Here is a 10,744-nt window from a genome sequence, read left to right on the forward strand (position 1 = left end):
ACCTATTGTTTCCTATGCTTGGAGCTAGGTTTCCCCCAATATAGCCCACTCCCTAAATTCTCTTACATCCTGCTCAGATGTCTCCTTATCGGGGAGACTTATTTGATCACCTAATTAAAGTCCCATTTCCCACTTTATCTTGTTCCTCCATGCATTTTCCACTGTATATGTTCATTTGTTTGTCATCTGTCTCCCTCCACTAGAGTGTGAAGTACCTGAGAACAAAGACTTTGTTTTTGGTATCCTTAATGCTAAGAACAGTGATTGGCACATACCTGGCACTCAACAAATATTTGTTGAATGAATGAGAGTGGAATGTCTAAAAACTTGCTTTCTGCTAAATAGAAATGCTAAGCAATACAGTACACTTGATTCTTTTGCTTAGCATCAAAGATCATTTCTGCCATTATTGTAAATCTTTTAAAGTGGCTGGGTTTCTTAAGTTATTGAATAATTACCCTCTTAAGGCTGAGTGAGCATTTAAAAGCACAATCTCTAAATTGTTTTGCCTATATAACATCTCTGCTATTGACATTATCATTTAGCAAACATTGTGATGGAGCATACCATTAAAACACTGCATAGAAGTCGGGCTGTGCTGAGCACTACGTAAAGGCATAAAGGGAAGAGGAGTGGAAATGGTGCCAGTCCTAACCCCACCCTGTGTGAGCCAGATGGCCTGAACAAAGCCACTTAATCTCTTTGAGATTTTTTTTTCAGCTGTAAAAATGTCTACTTAATACAGATATTGTGATGGAGAAATAAAATATGTAGCAGTGCTTTGCATCGTGATAATGTAAGGTGTTATAATTATGTCAAAGTGATAATCAGTCATCAACTTTTGAGCACCTGGGATGGGGGAGGGCAGCATGCAAATTAAAATGTACTCATTTAACTAATAGTGCAATCATTTCCAAAATGTGCCTCAGACACAATTGTAATTTTTGAAAGAATTGGCTAACTCAAATTGTATCTTGACATGTTAATTTATATCAAGGAGTATTACTGAGCCATAAACCCCATATAGTAGACACCAGTTAGAGACCACCCCTCTGTGTGTGTGTATGTGTGTGTGTGTGTGTATGTGTGTGTGTGTGTGTGTGTGTGTGTCTTTTTGGGGGTTTATTGTTTTGTCCATACTGCTTTTTAAAAATTTATGTAAGTTATATCTGAATATTTCCACCAGAAAAGAAATATGCCAAAAAAAGGAAGAAATTCTCTTTTCATATCTTCACCCATTATATTATATTTCTCTTCAAACACATTATAAATGAATATCAATAGGAGGAGAAATAACCATTGAGGCAAAAAAAGATTTATAAACCATATGAGACTATTTGTGGACTTCTATGTAAATAAATTTTAAAACCTAGAGCAAATTGATAATTTCCTAGGGAAATTCAGATTAGCAATATCAAACCCATTAGAGTTAGAAAGGTTAAAGAGACTGATTTCCATAGAACAAACAGAAAATTATTAAGTACTCCAGGAGAAAGCACGAGGCCCATAAGATTTCACAAGGGAATTCTACCAAACCATTAGTATCAAGTATTAGAAAGGAAGGAAACTTCCTAATTTCTTTTAAGAAGCAAGCGTAACACTGATTTCTAAATTTCATACAGTATAAAGAAAAAAAAACTATTGGCTAATATCATTCATGAATATTGATACAAAAATTCTAAACAAAATATTAGCAAAAAGAATTCAATACCATATTAAGAAAATAACATTCCATAACCAAGTGGGATTTATTCCAGAAATGCAAATCTGGCTTAATATTTGGAAATAAATTAATGTCATATACTATATTAATAAATCTAAGAAAAATATTGTTATCACCATAGGAGCTGAGAAAACCTTTGAATAAATCAACATGTTTTCATCACAAAAACACTCAAGAAGATAGGAATTAAATAATAGTTTTTTAACATAATAGAATATATATAATATATATATTAACATAATAGAATATATATATATGTAAATATATGTTTACTCCTGAAGCTAGTTTCTTATTTAATGGAAAAACACTATAGGCAATTTTCCTATGATTGGAAACAAGATAAGGATGTGCACTGTCTACTACTATTCAACATTGTACTAGAGGTATTAACCTGTACAATTAAACAAGAGAAATCAATTAGAGGTATCGGAATGGGTAAAGAAGTAAAACAATCTATATTTCAGATGATATGATAGTATACCTGGAAACCTCCAGAAAAATCAATGATGAAATTAATTTAAACAATAACAGAATTCAGTGAAGTAGTAGGGCATAACATTAACATACAAAAATCAACAGCCTTTATATACACGAACAATAAACAGAAGACATAATGTTAGAGATAATCTCATTTCCTATGGCAATAAACAAGATTAAGTATTTAGGATTAAATTTAACAAAAAAATGTGTGAGTAATTGAAAAATAAAAAGTATTAATATAAAAATATGTAATGGCTATATGAGGAAATGTTAAAACACTACCGAAAGATATGAAAATAGACTTGAAAATAGCAGAAAGACATCCCCTGTTCTTGGATGGCATGACTGAACATTATAAAGACATAAATTATCACTAAATTAACTTGTAAATTTAATGCAATCCCATTAAAAATAACAATGAGCCATTTTATAGAGTCAGAAAAGTTGATACTAAAGTTCATATAAAAAAACAAACATGCAGGAATAACCAAGAAAACACTGAAAAATAAAAACTATGTGGGGATTAGCTTTTCTCAGTATTAACACATATAAGTCACTATAATTAAAACATAGAAGTCACTATAATTAAAACAGTGTGGTACTGGTGAATGAATAGGCAAATGGACCAGTAGAATAGAACATAAAGTAAAAATTAGACCCAAATATCTATAGAGACAGTATGTGACAAAGGTAGCACCTCAAGTCACTAAGGTAAAGATGAAATTTCTAATAAATTTATGTGACAAAAATTTCTTGAATCAAGTGAAAAAACAACTGACAATCTGGGAGAAAATATTCAGAGCATATATACCATAGACAAAAGGCAAATATTCTATAATATAAAGAACTTTTAAAAAATGAAGGGCCTCATACCCACAAGGATGGCTGTAATAGAAAAAATAATAGCAAATGTTGGTGAGGATGTGAAGAAATCAGAACCTTCATACACTGCTTGTGGGAGTGTAAATAGTGTGGTTGCTTTGGAAAACAAGTTGGCAGTTCTTCAAAAAGTTAAAACTACAGTTGCCATATGACCCAGCAGTTCTACTCCTAGGTATTACTCAAGAGAAATAAAAACATACACCCATGTAAAAAATTTCACGTGAATGTTCGCATCATCGCTTTTCATAATAGACAAAAAGTGGAAACAATCCAAATGTCCATGAGTTGATAAATGAATAAACAACATGTAGTATTTGTCCATGCAATGAAATTTTGATCAGCCATAAAAAGGAATAAAAAACTGATTTACATTTTAACATGGATAAACTTTTAAAACATGCTAAGTGAAAAAAATGAGTCATAAATCTAAGCTGAGGGATGTTCAACAATGTAATCAATACATTCTCTTCAAAAGCGTCAGCATTATGAAAGACAAAGAAACGCTGAAAAACTTTTACTGACTGGAGGGAAGTAAAGACAAATGATAACCTGTGATCTGTGTGATTCTAAATAAAATTTTGGTGAAATTTGAGTAAGAACTGTAGCTTAGTTAACAGTATTGCCCTAATGTTAATTCCCTGGTTTTGATCATTGGCTATGGTGACAGTATTAGAGAAAGCTGACTGAAGGGCATATGGAAACTCTTTGTACTAGTTTCTGTAAGTCAAAAAAAATAAGCTCTGAATAAAAAGTTAAAAAAAAATCAGCGATAACTGTACTGATACCATTCTCCAAAGTTAATCTCTGACACAAAGAAGTGAAGAAGAATAGAACTTAACCTAAAAGTGAATTTGTGCTTACTTACCTTAATTGAATGACAATAATTAAGATGAAGTGCCACAGCAGAAAGTTTCAATAGATACACAATGTATTAACTTTGGCAGAAGCTTACAACTAGGGCACCCAACAAATCCACAAATTCTCACTGTGACAAAAAGGCCAGCCAACCCAAGAGTCAGTTCAATAACCTCTTACAAGATTGAAGTGCTTATTGAAAGCATTATTAACCAGCTGCCCTCATTAAGCTGCTTCATTTAAATCTGTTTTCGATTTTATTCTAATAAGCCAAATTAGTATTATTCAGTGTTTAGCCACATGTCATTTTAAACTTGATTCCAAATCAGCGATAATTCATCATGTGGGTCTATAATAGAAGCTTATGTCTTTTGTGGAGCGTAAGAGAATCAATATTATTACCTCATAGTCACTTGATCACGGTCAAGACTCTGCAGAAGGATAAAACTGTCCCATTTCCTAATGCTTGCTGACAGTGGGGTGTTGAGGAGTGCTTAGAGGATAGGTTAGCCTCCCAAATCACAACCTGTGTCACCAATTCTAGTGGTAATGACAGTAAAATCTATTTGTACAAATAATTGAAACCGCTTTAATCTTATGTAAATTTTATGTTTGCTACTTTGTATTGGTATGTAACATGTGCTCTAAGTAAAAATATCGTGTTTGCTATGAACAACAGTATCAAGGCAAGTCCCCTGGCACTGCCTTCCCACCAAGACTGCCACTCTAAAGCCCTCTCATGTGAGAATTCTGGATCCTTCTGTTCCTATCTTACTATGAACATGGCAATCACAGGCTGAGGTTTATCAGGTTATCCCTACTGTTATTAGACTGTAATTTGTATCTGGTTTCTCAAGTCAGACAAAAAGAATTTTACTGTATTCCCCTGAGGGTAAGACTACATTTTTATGTGGTGCACACGGGCCCAAAATGTACAAGTCCATTTTATTTGTATGAAATAGTAGTCCTCTTGTTACAAAATGTCTTTTGTGGGTTTGTAGCCTGCACTGGAGGACATTTCTATCAGCATATTTCAAAATCTGGTACTGGATACCAGCCAGGGTACCACAGGAGGGCACTTACACACCCAGACAGTGATGACAGTAGAGACTGACTCTTCACCCTTGCCTGAATTCACACCCACGGACTCTTCACTCTCTGGGAAGGAGTTTGGCCATAGGAAACCCAGAACATAGGTCTATAAAGTTGGGGGCCCAGGGCAGAGACTCAAGTGCCCTGGTCTAGGAGTGGCACTAAGTCCAACAGAATAAAATTAGAATTCCAAAAAAGGACGCAATAAACAAAGAATAGACAGATTTTGTGAATTCGACGTCAAAAGCAAGGGAAGTAAAAGCTAAAATAAATGAATGGGACTACATCAAACTAAAAAGTTTCTGCTCAGCAAAAGAAACCGTCAATAAGGTAAAGAGACAATCATCTGAATAGGAAAATATATTTGCAAGCAACACCTCCGATAAGGGCCTAATATCCAAAATATACAAAGAACTCATATGACTCAATGACAACAAAAACACAAACGATTCAATCAAAAAATGGGCAGAAGACCTGAACAGACACTTCTCCCTAGAGGACATACAAATGGCCAACAAAAGATGCTCAACATCACTGGATATTAGGGAACTGCAAATCAAAACCACAATGAGATACCATCTCACACCAGTTAGAATAGCTATAATCAACAGGACAAGCAATAACAAATGTTGGAGAGGATGCAGAGAAAAAAATACCCTCATATATTGCTGATGGGACTGTAAATGGGTACAGCCACTATGGAAAACAGTATGGAGTTTCCTCAAAAAACTAAGAATTGATCTACCATATGATCTAGTGATCCCTCTACTGGGTATTTACCCCAAAGACTTGAAAACCCATATCTGAAAAGATATTTGCACACCGATGCTCATAGCAGCACTATTCACAGTGGCCAGGACATGGAAGCAACTGAAGTGTCCTACGACAGATGATTGGCTAAAGAAGCTGTGCTACATATATACAATGGAATATTACTCAGCCATAAGAAGAAATGAAATACTGCCATTTGCGACAACCTGGATGGACCTCGAGATAATCAAGCTAAGCGAAATAAGCCAGACAGAAAAAGTTGAAAATCACATGGTATCACTTATGTGGTATATAAACCTAAAAGCAGCAAATGAACCGGATAAACAGAGACTCAGGGACATGGACAATAGACTAGTGGTCACCAGAGGGTAAGGGTTGTAGGAGGAGGGAAGAGGTAGGCAGGGTAAAGGGGGTCAAATATAGAGGGGTTTTGGGGGAGTGTGAAGTGGGTAAAGGGGATCAAATATATGGTAGCTGAAGGAAATTGAACTTTGGGTAGTAATCACACAGTAGAATATATAGATGTGAAATGATAATGTACCCTTGAATATTATATAATTGTATTAACCAATGTTATGCCAATAAACTTCATAAAAAGAAAAAAAAAGAAAAAAAAAGAAAGTAACAAATCAGAAGAAAATATTTACATCATTTATAACTAACAATAGATAAATATGCAGTATATACAAATCATTGAGAAAACAATTCAGTGGAAAAATGTACCAATGATATGGACAGAGATTTTTCTGATTTTTTTCTGAAGAAAAAATCAAATAGCTAGCAAATATATAAAAGGGTGCTTAAATGCAACATAATCAAGGCAATGCAAATTGAAATAAAAAATGATTTTTGCCATCAGTTTTGCAACAGTAAAAGATATTTATAATGTTCAGGATAAAAGTGAATGTGAGGAAATAGAACCTCTATTATACTATTGGAAAGAATATAAATTGTCACCGCATTTTAGAAAGACAATTTGGCTATATCTATGAGTTAAAATTTTCTATAGCTTTCAACTTAGTAATTTTTCATGCCAGCAACAGTTGTGTCCATGCGCCCAAGGAGGGATACCTAAGAATGCTCATTGCATTATTGTTTAAACTATTAGAAAAAATTTAAACAATCTAAATGCCCATCAGTAGAATAATAATATGGAATAATATTGTCAAATAAACTGTACAAACTGTGGAATACTAGGCAGTGAACATAAAGAATGAGGCAAAGCTCAATGCACAACGTAGAGAGATATCTAGGATTTAATTTTCTAAGTGATAAATCAAGTCACAGAGTGAAAGTAACAGTTTAATACCTATATTTTTTAAGAAAGGCTACAAAAAGGACCTTGCATTTTTGTATGCACATGCTATAAATGCATTTAAAAAGGTCTGGAAAGACTAAACTGACAACAAAGTTTATTTCTGGGGATTGGCATGGGAATCATATTTAAAGAAAGCCATTGAATTTTGCTGGTGGAACATCATTGACATTTGAATATCAAGTCTCATGAGAGTTGTGAGACAAGAAACAAAACTGAAAAGTGAATGAATTGAGGGAAGTGAGAGGGGGAGTGAGCACAGAATGAACCAAGATGCAAAGTCCCAGAGAAAAAGGAAAAAAAATGTACTATGATCACAAGACACAGGAAGGAAGGGGTTTGTGGTGCCGAAGAGCTCAGCCAGACAGCTGTGATGTCTGAAGATAAAAGGACTTCTGAACTCGATTACAGTCAGAATTCAGGTGATGTATCTTCAAAGATCTCATTGGTTTTAGCTGTTTTCCAAGGCATGAAAAATAATCATGTCGTTAAAGACAATCTTCTTTATTAGTAGATATTTCACAACCAGTTGCAAAAGTGGGTATGATTTTATTTATTTATTTAATAATAAATGTGTATTCTATTTTCAGTTGTCGTCAATTTGGCACTTCAACTAGAATGCTCTAGAATTACTTTTTTCTTAATTTCTTCTCTGATTGAAGGCCAGGCAGCACTTAGAATGCATGTTCATATGAGAATTTCTTTAAAAATATGAGGATTTTAAAAAAGTATTTTTTTACTGAAAAGTGCTATTTGGGGTTTTGTTTAAAAGCTTTATTGAAGTATAGAATTCATATCACAAAATTATCCTGTTTTGTGTTCAATTCACTTTCACAAATTTACAAAATTGTGAACCCCCCCACTACAATCCAATTATAGAGGTTTTCCTTCACCCCCAGAAGACCCCTCTACTCATAGCAGTCAATTCTTTTTTCCACCCTTAGCCCAGGGCAACCACTAATTTATTTTTTGTGTCTATAGATTTGTAAAAAGGGAAATTTCGAAATGAAATTTTTATAGCTTTGTGGAGCCCTCATGATGTCTTCATTTACTAATAACATCCAATTTTATGTGAGAGAAAATAACTTCTCTCTTAGCAGTTTAAGTCCTCAAGTATAAGTTATTCAGGCAAGATTAGAATAGTGCATCGCAGAAAGGAGCCTGGAGAACAAAGTTGGTGGTTCTCCAAGTCCCATAGAACAGTTAGGGATGGGACCACTTCAGTGCTTCAAGTTTCAAGAAGCAGTTTAGAGCAGATGTAGATCTACTTGATATCTGTCCACTAGTAGGAGTTGAACATATCTTATTCTCTGGAGTATCCAGGCTAACTACCAAATAAAAGATACAAATGCATAATCATGTTCATCATGCCATCTCCGAAGGACAAATTTTAACTTTCAGAAGTAGGGCAGTAAACCCATGAGGAAGAAGAGAAGTGTTTTCTTGCTGACTCATAATTTATAAGTCACTTCTCAATCAATGGGATCTGTTCTGTATATTACTTATTAGACATTATAATACAATTAGTACTATCCCCCACCCCTCTTTCAAATTATGACCTCACAGATCTTCTAGGAAAACAAAGCAATTCCATTGTTATTCCATAAACACTACCTTTTACTGGCTGCTCCCTTGACCTAACTGAAGCTGTAAAATCAGTACTTGTAAGTTGTTTATTAAATTCTGGCCAAGTTCATACTTTGTCTATGGAGGATAGGAGGTTGCAATTTCATTCTCCTAGTTGTTAGGACATAAATTATTATGTGCTCTCAATCTACTTGATTTCTACTTGCCCGATTTACTAAAAGCAACTCACAAAATAGTGGTGTTTCGTTAGCCCTGCTGAGTGATGGCTCCTAAATATCACCTGTTGCTAAGACAGGGCTGAGTTTATCGCTTACATTGGTAAGGGAGAATCACACCTTCTTATAGCTTTGGCAGTGTCTCAAAGAGGGGAAGGTCAACTTATTGAGAATTTGAAGTTTGGTTTAAGGTAAGTCTTTTAATATAGAGGCTTGATTAGAATTGGGTCAGAATCAGATAAAACAGTTCGAGATTAGTGGAATGGAAGACATCTGTAGAGAGAGGAGCTGAGGCTAGAAAGCATGTATCCCCAGAGGGTCTGATGACCAGTTCCAGGTTCTAATCCTGACTCTGGAGTCCATTAGACACCCCTGTTTCCTTTTAATAATTCTTTGTTCTTTAACCTGGTCTGACAGGCTTACTTTTATTTGTAACCCAAGTTAGATCTCCTATTTAAAACCAAAAGAGCTATTTCTAAGAAAAGTAGCAACAACATCATTGATCATTATGAGATGTTTGGACATTTGTGACAGTAGATATGGCAAATTTATGCTAAAAATGGTTTCTTATTCTCTTGACTTGAAACTCTCAAGGGCAAGGTTCTTGGAAAATATTTTTGGGAAGGCTCTTTTGGATGAAAAATGTACCTTTCCCGTTGTCAGAGCTTAAAACTTCCATTGAAATAATGTGGGAAACCATTTCCTCCTAGATTTCTGTCATTTATAAGAGACATTGTGGAACTCAGGTTTGAGTCTGTTGCCAAGTAGAACATTGAGAAAATATTTTGCAGAATTTTTATGGTAAAATATCTTCTTGTTAATCTCAAAACAAATGATCGGATATTTTTATCATATTTCATCTACATCTATTTGCAAAGCTATTTTATCTGCACTTTTAGCTGTAGAGACAAATCATTGAAAAAGATTTATGTTATGCTCAGTCTCCCACGCTAACTAGGATAAAAGATTTCGTAGCAACCAAGCAGCTTCAAATGCTCTTATTGATATTATTTTCCAAGTGAAAAAGTTTTGCTTTGTTTTTCAGATTTTATCTTGAAATTTTAAAATACATCTAAAAAACAGAGTTTGAGGTATATGGTTTTCTCAGAAGGGTCTTACATTTTTAACAGTAATTATATAGTAAGTGTCCTGAGAATGGTTTTAGTATTCTTCAGTTAGTATACGCTATAGGCTGTTGACCATGTCTGGGGCAGAACAAAGACACCAGGAACATGATGATCCACACAATTCAGCTTTCTGGTTTCATTAAAATGGAGCCAAACAAGTAGGTCTTGCATGACCTCAACTTTGCTCTTGGAATCACCCTGTGCCCTCGTCATACATTCCTGGCATGTCTTTTACTCTCTTGTGGCAGAGAGCGAGTGGAGTTGCCAGGTTACTGTTGACGAAGAATAATTTTTAGAAACAGAAAGTCAGTGTCCTGATTCTGAATGATTCATCGTGCACTCTGGGGCATGTTATGAATGTTAAACAGTTAACTATCTCTGGCACTTAATCTATTTAATCTTGCTCAACTCATAACTCGAGTGCCTACTTTTTTGTTTTTTCTTTCAAGTATAAAATAGTTGGGTTTCATTTCCCTTTCAACAGATTCAGAAGTGTATGGCACAATCATTTGGTATTAAATTGTAAAAACAAAATGAATGTTAACTAAATTAAGAGAAATGAGAGGTGAACTTTCAGCTTTCCGAATCGACTATTAAGACATCAAATTGGATTTAACCCCTAAAACCTGAAAGTTTTGGAATATGAGAAATTTGACTCAGTTTTTAGCCTCTTTTGTTCAGCAGATCTGAGGTATAA

This window comes from Pteropus medius, unplaced genomic scaffold (assembly GCF_902729225.1).
Source record: "Pteropus medius unplaced genomic scaffold, Ma_sr-lr_union100, whole genome shotgun sequence".
Classification (NCBI taxonomy): domain Eukaryota; kingdom Metazoa; phylum Chordata; class Mammalia; order Chiroptera; family Pteropodidae; genus Pteropus; species Pteropus medius.